This window comes from Peromyscus eremicus, chromosome 4 (assembly GCF_949786415.1).
Source record: "Peromyscus eremicus chromosome 4, PerEre_H2_v1, whole genome shotgun sequence".
NCBI classification, from domain to species: domain Eukaryota; kingdom Metazoa; phylum Chordata; class Mammalia; order Rodentia; family Cricetidae; genus Peromyscus; species Peromyscus eremicus.
This window is the reverse complement of record NC_081419.1, coordinates 96245391-96257281: the sequence shown is the minus strand read 5'-3', so window position 1 is coordinate 96257281 and position 11891 is coordinate 96245391. Positions and strand designations below refer to the sequence as shown.

The window sequence follows — 11891 nt, the reverse complement described above, 5'->3', positions numbered from 1 at the left end:
GAGAACTTACCCTGTTGGAGGTGAGGATGAGGGGTTGGGGGGTGATGGGGAGGAGCAAGAGGAGTGATGAAAGGGGGTTTTTGGTTGGTATGTAAAATGAATTAAGAAAAAAAATTTTTAATTAAAAAATAAAATAGCCAGGTGGCAGTGGCGCATGCCTTTAATCCCAGCACTCGGGAAGCAGAGCCAGGCAGATCTCTGTGAGTTGAAGGCCAGCCTGGTCTACAGAGCGAGATCCAGGACAGGCACCAAAACTACACAGAGAAGCCCTGTCTTGAAAAAACCAAAAATAAAATAAAAATGTTTTTTAAAAGTGAGACCAGGGAAGGAGGGTACCAGATGGGCACTGAGTGGGCCAACTGGACCGTGCTGAGGTCATCCCAGGCCAGGCTCTCCGGGTCTCTAGCTCTTGGCTTTGCCATCCCAGAAACAGCATCACCCGAGATAAGCAGAGGAAATGAATCACACCCGCCATACCCAGGAGTCTAAACTGTAAAACCACTGTAAGGTGAACCAGCCAACAATTCAGAGGCTTGAGCACAGCCATGCCTGCCCTTCCCTGCGGGCAAGTCTGATTGGCAGTCATATCACTGATGAAGACTCATCTGGGGCCCCGAAGTCAGAGCAGGGAAAACAGGCAGAGCGGCCCTAACAGAGGATGTTACAAACTTTTGATTGCTGGGTTGACCCATGTCCAGAACGACAATATTCCTGTCTGAAAGACCGGTTCCGGGAAACACAGGAGAGCATCCTCCTCTGCCCTCCTGTCCCCCACTCCACCCACAGACTCTTCCTGCACCTGGGTCATGACACATCCACTTAGCCTCCTTCTGCTCCCTGGTCACAGAGGCGGGTGACCAGTGGGGTACCTTACGTGCCAGATGTTTCCGAGTTGTGTTTTCTTGGTTGTTTTACGTGTGATGCTTATAGAGGGTTGACATAGCAACAGAAAAGCCCATTCAGGGAAAACTAGTTCCTTCTGTCAACAGGATGAAATCTCTTGCCTGGGTGTAGACCTCCCATCCCAAGCTACCCAAAATGTAAGATGGTTAGTTAATCGAGTTCAGCCACCAATCATCTTGCTAAGAGACCACCCCTAGGAAGACTCACCTTAAACCATGCTAAAGAGATGGGTGGCATAATTATCTCTTTAACAAAAGTTCATACTTTGGCTTCTCAGAATTTCCACCCCCAGTACAGCCCTACAGGCCGCTATGAGATCCTGCTGGGTCTGCCCACCTCAATGAGTCCTGACTAAGAAAGGTATAACTGTCTCCCTTTTCTTCTTTTTTGGCTACTTCTTACTGACCAGAGCCTATACATGCTCCCCACCCCCCACCCCCCCAGTACTTTGGGCTTTTCTTACTTTTTCTCTAATCCACCCCTCCTTGTTGGTTTAATTCGAACAGCATGGCTTTTCCCTTTCTCGCCTCCATTCTCTTCCTCCGGGAAGCCGCAAAGATTGACAGCTCGCCTGCCCTGTGGAAGTTTTTTCTCTTTCTTTCTTTCTTTCTTTCTTTCTTCCTTTCTTTCCTTCTTTCTTTCTTTCTTTCTTTCTTTCTTTCTTTCTTTCTTTTAAACTCTAATAAAATTGTCCACTTTGAATAAAATTTGACTTTGCTTGAATTTGAAACTTTTCCTGCCTTTGACCTAATTGGCAGAGAAAATGAAATCGTTTCTGCACCAATAAACATCAGAATGACTGCTCCTTCCTCTCTGGTCATCCAAGCAATATAGCCACGGACTTGACCAGATCAGCTGAGCCTGGTTGCAAGAAGCCATCATGATTGAGCCAGTGGTCTTCTGCTGTTCTCTCAAAGAAGGAAGGGGTGGAGAGGGTCACCGAACTCTCCCTGAGATTCCAGCCACTCTTCCTGGCCACCTGTATGTCATTCTGCCCTAACTGCCCATGACCTCGGATCTCCAGAGACAATACAGTTTATATGCTAGGGGACTGAAGTGGGGTCCATCTCTGTGACTGTAGGAAGAAGCCATCCTGCTGGGTGAACACTTTCTAATGTGGCTGCTTTCTGGTCACCTGCCAGTAACCCCTCACTCATGCTAAGTAAGTACACCCAAAAACCTTCTAGTTTCTGGGGGGACCTTTGGTAGAATTGCACTTCGGTTTGTTAGGACCTTAGAAGGAGTGGGTAGACGTGGTTTATGTCTTCCCAAGGAAGGAATGCTTGCAACACCCCCACTCCCCATTCTGGGTGCAGCTCACAGGAACATCGAGCCACAGTCCTGGTGACTTGAGTGGTTCGCTTTCTGTTGGTGACACTGATTTCCTAGATACACAACTTTTAATGCAGTTTAATGGGTTTTCAGGTTCGCCTCCTATGTGTCCTGTTCGGAACACTCTTAAGGTACAAGCTGTCCTGTTACATGGCTTTAAACTCACCAAATCTAGTAAACTCCCGGGAGACCCAGGGAAATTACAGCCCGCAAGGGTGTTTTCTGTTTGGTTTTGGTTTGTTTGCTTTGTTTTGCTTTTTATCTTGCCGGGCTTTGGGAGTGCAATGAAGCCTTGATTTCGGGCACTGTGCAGTAAGTAAGTAGTTCCTGATGGATTGTGGGTAAAAGAGGAGCACAACCCCATTACACTGTCCATCTTTCCCAGGAATGTTTCGGACTTGTACTGCCACCCCAGACCCCCTGGGAGGAGCTCTCTCATGCCTTTCTTGACAGTCAGTCACGCAGCCATCATCACCTGCCCAAGAGCCAGCGCCAGAATTCACTTCCAGTTGGCCTAAAGCCAAAGGACAGGACTGACTTGGTTGAGACTGGGTTTTTTTGTTTTTAAGCACATAAAACAAAGCAGTAAGTGCATTTTGCTTTACCCTGAGGTAGACTGGTTAGAGGAGGCTCCAGGAGAAAACACCGGCACCCACGAGGCTTTCATTAGCACTCAACAGTGGCCACAAAAACTAGCGCCTCAAGTACGGTGGTAGCTTTCGTTTGTCACATGGTTTGGTATGTTTTCCTACCCACCCCACTCTTAACTCTTAATGTTTGCTTTGTTCCTATTCTCCCTATGTCACCCGTGATGGAGTTTTCAGTCGTGTGAGGTTTTTAAAGGACTAATATTTGGCTTAGCCACTGGCGGGGCAAAAATGAGGAAAGTACCTCGGAGAAATACATCCAAAAGCGTGATACAGTACTTCATCTGTCAAAGTTGCAACGTTAAGTCCCCACACATGTCATCTCTGAGAATTAACCAAGCATAGGGGGAGGATGATTAATTACTGGGGCGTTACAATGACTTCGCCCCCAGGGAGGACATGACATGGCTAAAAAGGCGCCCTTGCCGTGCCATTGTTGCCACAATGCCGTGACTCGGATTCGAACCGAGGTTGCTGCGGCCACAACGCAGAGTACTAACCACTATACGATCACGGCGAGCTACCGGAACGCCACGTCGTAGCACGTATCCAGTGGCGTCCTTGAGATGAGAACGACCAATGTCCTGCGATCCTTATACTGTTGAACCTCACAGACCCCAGCTGACCGTAACGAGGAGCTACGCATTTCCCGCGTTTCCGCTTGGCCTTGGGAACGCTCCACAAAAAAAGACGAACATCAGAGTGCCTGACAAGCCCCGCGTGATCGCGACTGGGAAAACTAAAACTCGGGAGGTGGTGGCGGGAAAATCTCGAGTTCGAATCCAGCCTGGACGAAATGAGACCCTGCCTTTAAAAAAAGGGGGGGCGGGGGTAGGCCTCAGCCCCTACCTGTTAAGACCGCGGCGAAGCGGAGGGATTCACCCAGCCAGTGAGCGGACCTAGCCAGGGAAACCAAAGCGCTTGCGCGCACTCCCGAGTCCCGCCGTTGACGATAGGCGGAAACAAACGCCAGCAAGCCAGTGACATCAGAAGGGGGCGGGACAACGAATAGAGAAGAGATCAAGCAAAGATCCCTGACCCTAGGTTCCCGGTAGCTCGCCGTGATCGTATAGTGGTTAGTACTCTGCGTTGTGGCCGCAGCAACCTCGGTTCGAATCCGAGTCACGGCATTGTGGCAACAATGGCACGGCAAGGGAGCTGTGTTTTGTTCTTCGATTCCATTTTAATCCTGACCTCACATTCCGGAAAATGGATCTCGAACCCCGGTGACAGTTAAGAACTGCGTTTATACCAACCGGTGGTTCTGGCTAAATTGGACTAGCAGAACACAGGAGGCTTCCATTCCAGTTCATGATGAAAATGCATTTTCACTGCAAAGTACAGAGATCACGTCAGCCTGGAAAGTGAAACATACATATGTGTATGTTTTCATAAAAGTACGGTGTCTTTTTTTCTTAGGTTCCTATACAGCTTTGGCTTTCTACAAGCTTCCATCAAAGCACTGGAGTAGACGCCAGAGTGATGAAGAGTCTCCGCAGAGGGAGTGACCCTTGAGACAGCTCTTCTAAGTAGGATGGGACTCTGTCAAGCAGCAATTTAACGTGCAAAGACTTGACCACGGTCATGAAAAGGCGTTGTGAGTCCTCTCCCAAGTGTTCCCCCTGGGTCATCTTTAGAGCCTGCCCGCCTCCACCGTGCTGGCGGGACCTGTTGACTGAATGGGCACCAGTCGGTGGGGCCGGGAAATGACACCGAAAGCCACGCCAGCAGGGAAAGCGGGCGTGAAATGGTGAAAGGATTTAGCTGGTGTTCAGCGAGATCTCTAGTGGCCCTGTAATAGGAGAGGGTTGAAAAAGTGGCCACTTGGAACTCACTTGTCAGAAACTGCTGTCACATCCTCTGCTTAGTAAACAGCCACTGCCCTCTGTGGAAGCCGTCACATTCTAGGCGCCGCGTGGGCGCGAGGGTGGATGGACAAGGAGAAAAACCGGACCGAGTCCCAGCTGCCGCCCAGAGGGGTCAGAGGTGGGCGCGAAGCCGAGAGGGAGCATCCCGGAGTGGGAGAGGCTGGAAGGAAGAGGCGGGCGGGGTTGAGGCTGACACCCAGTCACTGAGTTAGGTCCACACGGTCAACCCCGGACTGAGGACTTTCGCCCCCTCCGCAAAGGTCGTGGTGGGTCACTGCTGGGGGCGGGGGACGATCAGCAGCCCGGAGATCCAATAGGGAGCGCCCCCAAAGGCCCGGGAACTCTGCACAGAGCCCGCAGGCAAGTGTCCAGACCCCCGGAGCCCGGCCTCCCCAAGACAGTCAGCTCGGGTCCCTGGACGCTCAAAGGTCTCCCGCCAAACCCCACACCTGTCACAAGCGAATTCTATGCCCGGGACTAAGAAACCAAAAAGCCCAGCAAGCGGCGCGATGCGCCTGCGCATTCTCAGGCCATAGGTTGGAGTCCCGCCCAATAGATGGGTCATTTAGTGACGCAGGAAGTGGGATGGCCTATGAGTATTGAAGAGAATATTCGGAAGAGCAATTTTACAGGTCCCCGGTAGCTCGCCGTGATCGTATAGTGGTTAGTACTCTGCGTTGTGGCCGCAGCAACCTCGGTTCGAATCCGAGTCACGGCATTGTGGCAACAATGGCACGGCAAGGGGTCCGTCCTTTTTTTTTTTTTCTTTTGAGTCTTCATTTTCTTACAGGAACCACGGTTTCTCTCTCTCTCCCTTGAATACTAACTAAGCTCTTCTAAAGATCGCCGCCTCTAAGAATTCTTTAACGCTCCGAATAGGGCTTCAGCTCGAACAGCTTCGGATCCCTTCCTCCTGGAACCCTGTGTCTAAGCCATTCAACACGAGCGAAACAGCACCCCTGTGACCTTGTGGGATTTTTCTCTCCCCGTTTTTTATTTTTAAAAATTGCGTCGTTCGTTTGTAATTACAGACGGCAAGTGCCCAAGCTAACCGGAAGGTTCTCATTCTTCACTTCGTCCTCCAAGTATTGCCGTTTTCCAGTGCTGTTATCTTGTCATGATAGTGGAAAAAAAAAAATACTTATGTATTCATATATGTAAAGATAGTCCTCTTCTTCCATAAAATACCTATACCTCCAACTCCCAAAAATCATAATACGAGAACAGACCACGAAGTGATAGCTTTGCCTAGGTGGGTAAGGGAGCTCACACTGAGGGAACCTCCACCCATCTGCAGGCCTGTCTTCCTTCTATCTCCCACCTCCCAGCCCTGGTTCCCATCTAGTTCGAGTAGAAAACATTAGGGTGAAGAAGAAGAAAAGAGAAGAAAGAGATTATCCATTCAGACCTGAATTTAGAGACTAGAAGAAGAAATTGTCTTGGCAGTCCACTTGAAAGCCCTTCAGTCTCATCTCTTAGTGCCAAGAAAGATACAATGTAAGTGAGTCCACTAAAGCTAGAAAATGCAAGGCGTTTGCCAGCAGGATTCACTGGGTCTTTTTTGTTGCTTGTTTACTCGGGCTTTTGTTGTGGCTTTCATTGTTTTTAGGACTTGGATTTTTTTGTTTGTTTGTTTTTTAAGATCTTAAAAATATTTATCTTTTTTATATGTATTAATATTTTGCCTACATGTATAGCGCATACCCAGGGAGGCCGAAAGAGGGTGGTGGACCCCAGAACTGGAGTGCTGGGACTGGACCCCAGTCCTCTGCAAGAACAGCAAGAGCTCTTAGCCACTGAGCCCTCTCTCCAAGTGCTCACTGTGATCCTCCTACTTCAACCTTCCCAGGGCTGGGATCACAGATGTGCACCACCATTCAGATTCTCTAAGTTTTGACCACGATTGTGTTCCAAACACACACAGCTCCACCTCGATTTTTTTGAGGCAGAGTCTCATGTAGCTGGCCTTGAACTCACTTTATTGTCAAAATTGACTCTGGATTTTCCTGCCTCAACTTCCCAAGCACTGAGATTACAGAAGTATACTACCACACCCAGCTCCACAAATAAATATTTGAACAGAGGGCTTTTTGTTTTCTGTCTTTCCCCTCCCCCAAGATCTTGCTATGTTCCCTCGCTAAGCTAGCCTCAAACTCGGTCCTCTAGCCTCCAGAGCAGTTGAGATTACAATATACGTAAGTGTGCCTGGCTTCAGGAGGTTCCTTACAGCCTATAAATGAGTGGCAAGGTTTGCTTTATGATTGCAAGATTTTGCTTTATGCTATGTTCTTTCAATATAGAACCGTATTATTTTCATATTAAAGAGAGAATCTGTGATTCTAAAAAAAGAAAGTGGTGCTCTCCCATTTTCCAGTAACACGAACCCTCTGTACCCACGTCCTTCCTCCTTCCTTTCCTCTCCTCACTCCCTTCCACTTTCTCTTTCATTTTTCCCAGCCTTCAAAGGGACATGACAGTAAGAGAAGAAGTGAAAGTTGGTGGTAAAAGTTTGGAGCTTCAATGAAACCCTAAGATAGTCTTTGGCAGTGTGAATTCATTCGAGGCACCACGGCTGTTTGTCCTCTGCCAGTTGTACTTGGTGGGAATATAGCCCAGTGTGCCAGACTTTCTGGTGTTTTAGGAGAAGCCAGGAGCTTGGAGTTTTATGCAAGATGTCCAATAATTATAAACATTGGAAACTAATTTAATTTTTTAAAACAGTGAGTTGATCAAACCTATGTAGGACAAACAGAAGTTGATATAATGAGGAGCAGAGGTTTAGTGGCAAGAGCACTAGGACCTGGGTTCTATTCCCAGCACCCACACAATGGTTCACAACCACCTGTAATGGGATCTAATACCTTCTGGCATACAAATGGTACACAGATGTACAAGCAGGCATAACACCCATGTGTATTTTTTTTAAGTTGGAACAAATGGAGCCCACTCTCAGTCTTAATGAATAACAGAGCACATATTTGAGAAAGAGAAAAAATTGATGTGAAGTTGATGAGACCAAGTAAAAAGCACACAGGCACCTCTTGAGAAGGCTCTCATTGGCCAAAGGGGGAGAATTTGAGCATCAGAAAGAATAATCATATAATGATGATGTAGTAGTTTTAATAGATATGCCCCCTCCCTTAGACTCATGTGTTTGAATGTGTGGCCTATAGGGAGTGGCACTATTAGGAGGTGAGGCCTTGTTGGAGTAGATATGGCCTTGTTGGAAGAAGTGTGTCACTATGGAGGCAGGCTTTGAAGTCTTATATACTCAAACTAACCCCAGTGTGATACACAGTTCACTTCTTGTTGCATGAGGATCAAGATGTAGAACTCTCAGCCCCTTCTCCAGCACCATGTCTGCCTGCATGCTGCCATGCTTCTCAACATGACAATAATGGACTAAACCTCTGAAACCTTATGCCAGCCCCAATTAAATGTTTTCCTTTATAGGAGTTGCCATGGTCATGGTGTTTCTTCAAAGCAATAAAACTCTAAGACAGATAGCAATAGATTATATCACACTGAAAATTTATTTTTGGCAGATTTGTTTTTTTAATTAATTAATTTAGTTAGTGAGCGAGTGTGTGTGTGTGTGTGTGTGTGTGTGTGTGTACCATGGGTGTGCAGTTGCCTATGGAGGCCAGAAGACAGTGTCAGATACCCTGGGAGCTGGAGTTACACATAGTAGTGAGCCTCCAGACATAGGTTTAGAGAGTCAAACTCTAGTACTCTGAAAGAAAGCAAGTGCTCCTAACTGCAGAGCCTGAAAAAAGGTCTTTTTAAATGTGTATGGGTGTCTCACCTGCATGCATCTCTGGTCCCCATGTGCATGCCTGGTACCTGTGGAGGCCAGAAGAGGGTGTCAGGTCCTCTGGAACTAGAGTCACAAAGGGTCCCAAGCTTCCATGTGGGTGCTGGGAACTGAACCCAGGCTCTTTGGGAGAGTAGCCAGTGCTCTTAACTATGAAGCCATCTCTCCTGCCCCTGAAAGAAAAATTACTTTTGCTTTCTTTTTTTTTTCTCTTTCTTTCTTTCCTTCTTTGTTTTTTTGTTTTGTTTTGTTTTGTTTTGTTTTGTTTTGTTTTGTTTCCCCATAGGCTCTCACCAGCTTTGGCTGGTTGGGGGCTTGTTTAGGCTAGCTTCAAACTCACAGAGCTCTGCCTGCCTCTGACTCCAGAATGCCAGAACTAAAGGTGTGAGCCATCATATTCAGCTTGAAAAATGATTTTTTAAATATATTTATTTTTATGTGGATGTCTGTGTGTGCCTGAATGTATGTGCACCATGGGTGTACCGGAGCCCTTAGAGATCAGAAGAGGGCATCAGATTCCCTGGAACCGGAGTTACAGGCAGTTGTGAACCATCATGTGGTCACTGAGAAGTGAATCCAGGTCCTCTGCAAAAGCAACAAGTGCTCTCCACCGCTGAGCCAGCTCTCCAGCCCTGTGCTATACTTTAATGTCGTCGTCTATCCCCCTGCCTCTCTGAGATCTTGTCCCCTTTCCTAGTAACTGTATTCCTACCCTCCAGTCCCACCCCTGTGAACACTGTCTGCCGCATGCTGTGGCCGCCTCTAGGCCTTTGCTTGACTCATAATGCCCTCCTGGGTTGGAAAGGCACTTCACCTTTTATTTCATCTATCCAAATCTTGAAAGAGTATAGAAAGACAGGGAACCATATAATAACATGGGGGAAACAGAAGATTTTTCTCACCCAAGAGTCTGACTGAAGCCTCGAAAGGTTCCTACCACCAAGGCTAGTGACCTAAGTTCAATTCCCGGTAGAATTCTGGAAGGAGACAACCAACTCTAACCTACACACACACACACACACACACACACACACACACACACACACACACATTGGTGGAAGTATTAAGGCAACTCCACGTAGTTAAAAGGGAGGTTTATTTGGGGGTTTTACTTACAACAAGTAAAGGGATAGGTTACAGGATCTGGGAGAGGTGAAGTGCAGTCCAGCGGTGTTCTCTGGAGAACTCCACTCAGTCTACCATCCGGCATCCAGGATCACCTGGAACCAAGAGAGCCAGCACATCCGGATCTCAGGTCTTAAGGGGTCTCATCTTGACCCCACCTCAGGGGCAGGCCATAGGTAGGCGTGACAGTTACTGGAAGCCTCACTGGGGGTAGTACTTCCAGGTCAAAGCTAGAACAGCTACCCACCACACACACACATTTTTTGTTTGTTTGTTTTTGTTTTTCAAAACAGGGTTTCTCTGTGTAGCTTTGCGCCTTTCCTGGATCTCGCTCTGTAGACCAGGCTGGCCTCGAACTCACAAAGATCCGCCTGCCTCTGCCTCCCGAGTGCTGGGATTAAAGGCCAGCGCCGCTGCCACCACCACCACCCGGCATCACACACACATTTTTTAAATGTTAAAAAATTCCAAAACAAGATTTGCTGTAAAGGCTGCCAACATAGTATTAATCTCCCTGTCATACATTGATATTTCACGCTACAGTAATAGCAGGCTTAAGTTCTGGAAGTATGTGACCTTGAGTAGGCCCTCATTCATTTCCCCAAACATCTCCTGAGAATCTCTAACAGAACAGCTAGCTTTGCTCATAGTAAAGTTATCCTACATTCATTTATCCTTGTGAGCTAGGCTTTCACCTTATCAATTATAGTCCTGTCCAGGACCCCTGAGGAACCACCTTGTGGTCTCATTTGGGTTTCTTAGCAGCACTTTGAATATGTTAACTTCAAATCCCTCCAAAATCCTAATTACGATTATTGTAAAAAACAGAAGCCACCAAAAGCAATGAGCATTACTCTCTTAGGGAGCCTACAGGAGCCTGTACCCACACATGGGAATGTCTTGCTTCTTCAGCTGTTCTTTGAGAAGCCTACACCCATGCTTTTCTACTGAGAACTTCTCTTTCTCTTAACATTTATTAGTAAGCCTATATTAGAATTTTTTAAAAAATTATTTATTTTTATGTGTATGGGTATTTTTGCCTATATTTATATGTGTGTATGTGCTAGAAGCATGGGAGCCTCTGAGACTGGAGTTGCTTGACATGGGTGCTGAGACCAAAGTCAGCCTTCTGGAAGAGCACCAAGTGCTCTTAACCACTGAATCATCTCTTCAGCTCCCACTTTCTTGGTTTTTTGAGACAGGAGTCTCCCAGGATGGATTTGAATGCATCAAGGGACTCCTCCTGGTATAGCCTCCAAGTGCTAGATGATAGGCATGCCCACCATATTTTACAGGGTTCTGTTTTTGCTTTTTGAGACAGGGTCTCTCTGTTATGTACCCCTGGCTGTTCTGGAACCCAATATGTAGACCAGGATGGCTTCAAACTCCCAGAGATCCTCCTGACTCTGCCTTCCAAGTGCTGGGATTAAAGTGGTATGCCACCACACCCAGTCATCACTACAGATTTGTTTTGGTCTGTGGGACAGGGTTTCAGACAGCCCAGGCTGGCCACAAAGTCCTTATGAAGAACTGGGATTATTTGTGTGTACCATGTATTAGTCACTGTTCTGTTGCTATGAAGAGACACCATGACCAAGGCAACTTACAGAAGAAGACATTTAATTGAGGACTTGTTTAGAGTTTCAGAAGGTCAGTCCATTATCATCATGGTGAGGAGCATGGTGGCAGGCTGGCAGGCAGGGCGCTGGAGAAGTAGCTGAGAGCTTTAGGTCCTGATCCACAAGCAGCAAGCAGAGGTGGGGAGTGGGGGAGGGGTGACAGGGGCTGGGCCTGTAGTGAGTTTTCGAAACCTCAAAGCCCACCCTCAGTGACACACCTACTCCAACAAAGCCACACCTCCTCCAGCAAGGCCACACCTCCTCCAGCAAGGCCACACCTCCCAATCCTTCCCCAAAGCATATGAGCCTATGGAGACCACTCTCATCCTAGCCACCAGGCACCACCATGCTCCCCGCATTTTACATTTTTTGAAGTAAACACTAGTGGGGTGGCTCACACCTGTAACCCCAGCGCTTGGGAAGCTTGAGACAACAGCCTTGCTGTGAATCTGAGGCCTGACTCTAAGGTGACTACCAGGCCAGCCAGGGCCACACAGCAAGGGCCAGTCACAAACAAGCTAGCTCATATCATTCGTCACCCTTAATCTTCACACCAACAACTATCATTACCCTGTTCTAGGAC

The 11891-nt window shown here is 47.5% G+C and overlaps 3 non-coding genes across 3 annotated transcripts; 2 read left to right on the top strand and 1 right to left on the bottom strand.

The window, feature by feature from the left end:
* Window positions 1–3327: 3327 nt before the first annotated feature.
* Window positions 3328–3399, bottom strand: Trnah-gug (transfer RNA histidin (anticodon GUG)). Its single transcript has one exon. It is a non-coding gene; the product is annotated as a tRNA-His (tRNA).
* Window positions 3400–3940: 541 nt separating this feature from the next.
* On the top strand, window positions 3941–4012 carry Trnah-gug (transfer RNA histidin (anticodon GUG)). The gene has a single exon. It is a non-coding gene; the product is annotated as a tRNA-His (tRNA).
* A 1384-nt stretch (window positions 4013–5396) lies between these two features.
* Trnah-gug (transfer RNA histidin (anticodon GUG)) lies at window positions 5397–5468 on the top strand. Its single transcript has one exon. It is a non-coding gene; the product is annotated as a tRNA-His (tRNA).
* The last annotated feature ends 6423 nt before the right edge of the window (window positions 5469–11891 follow it).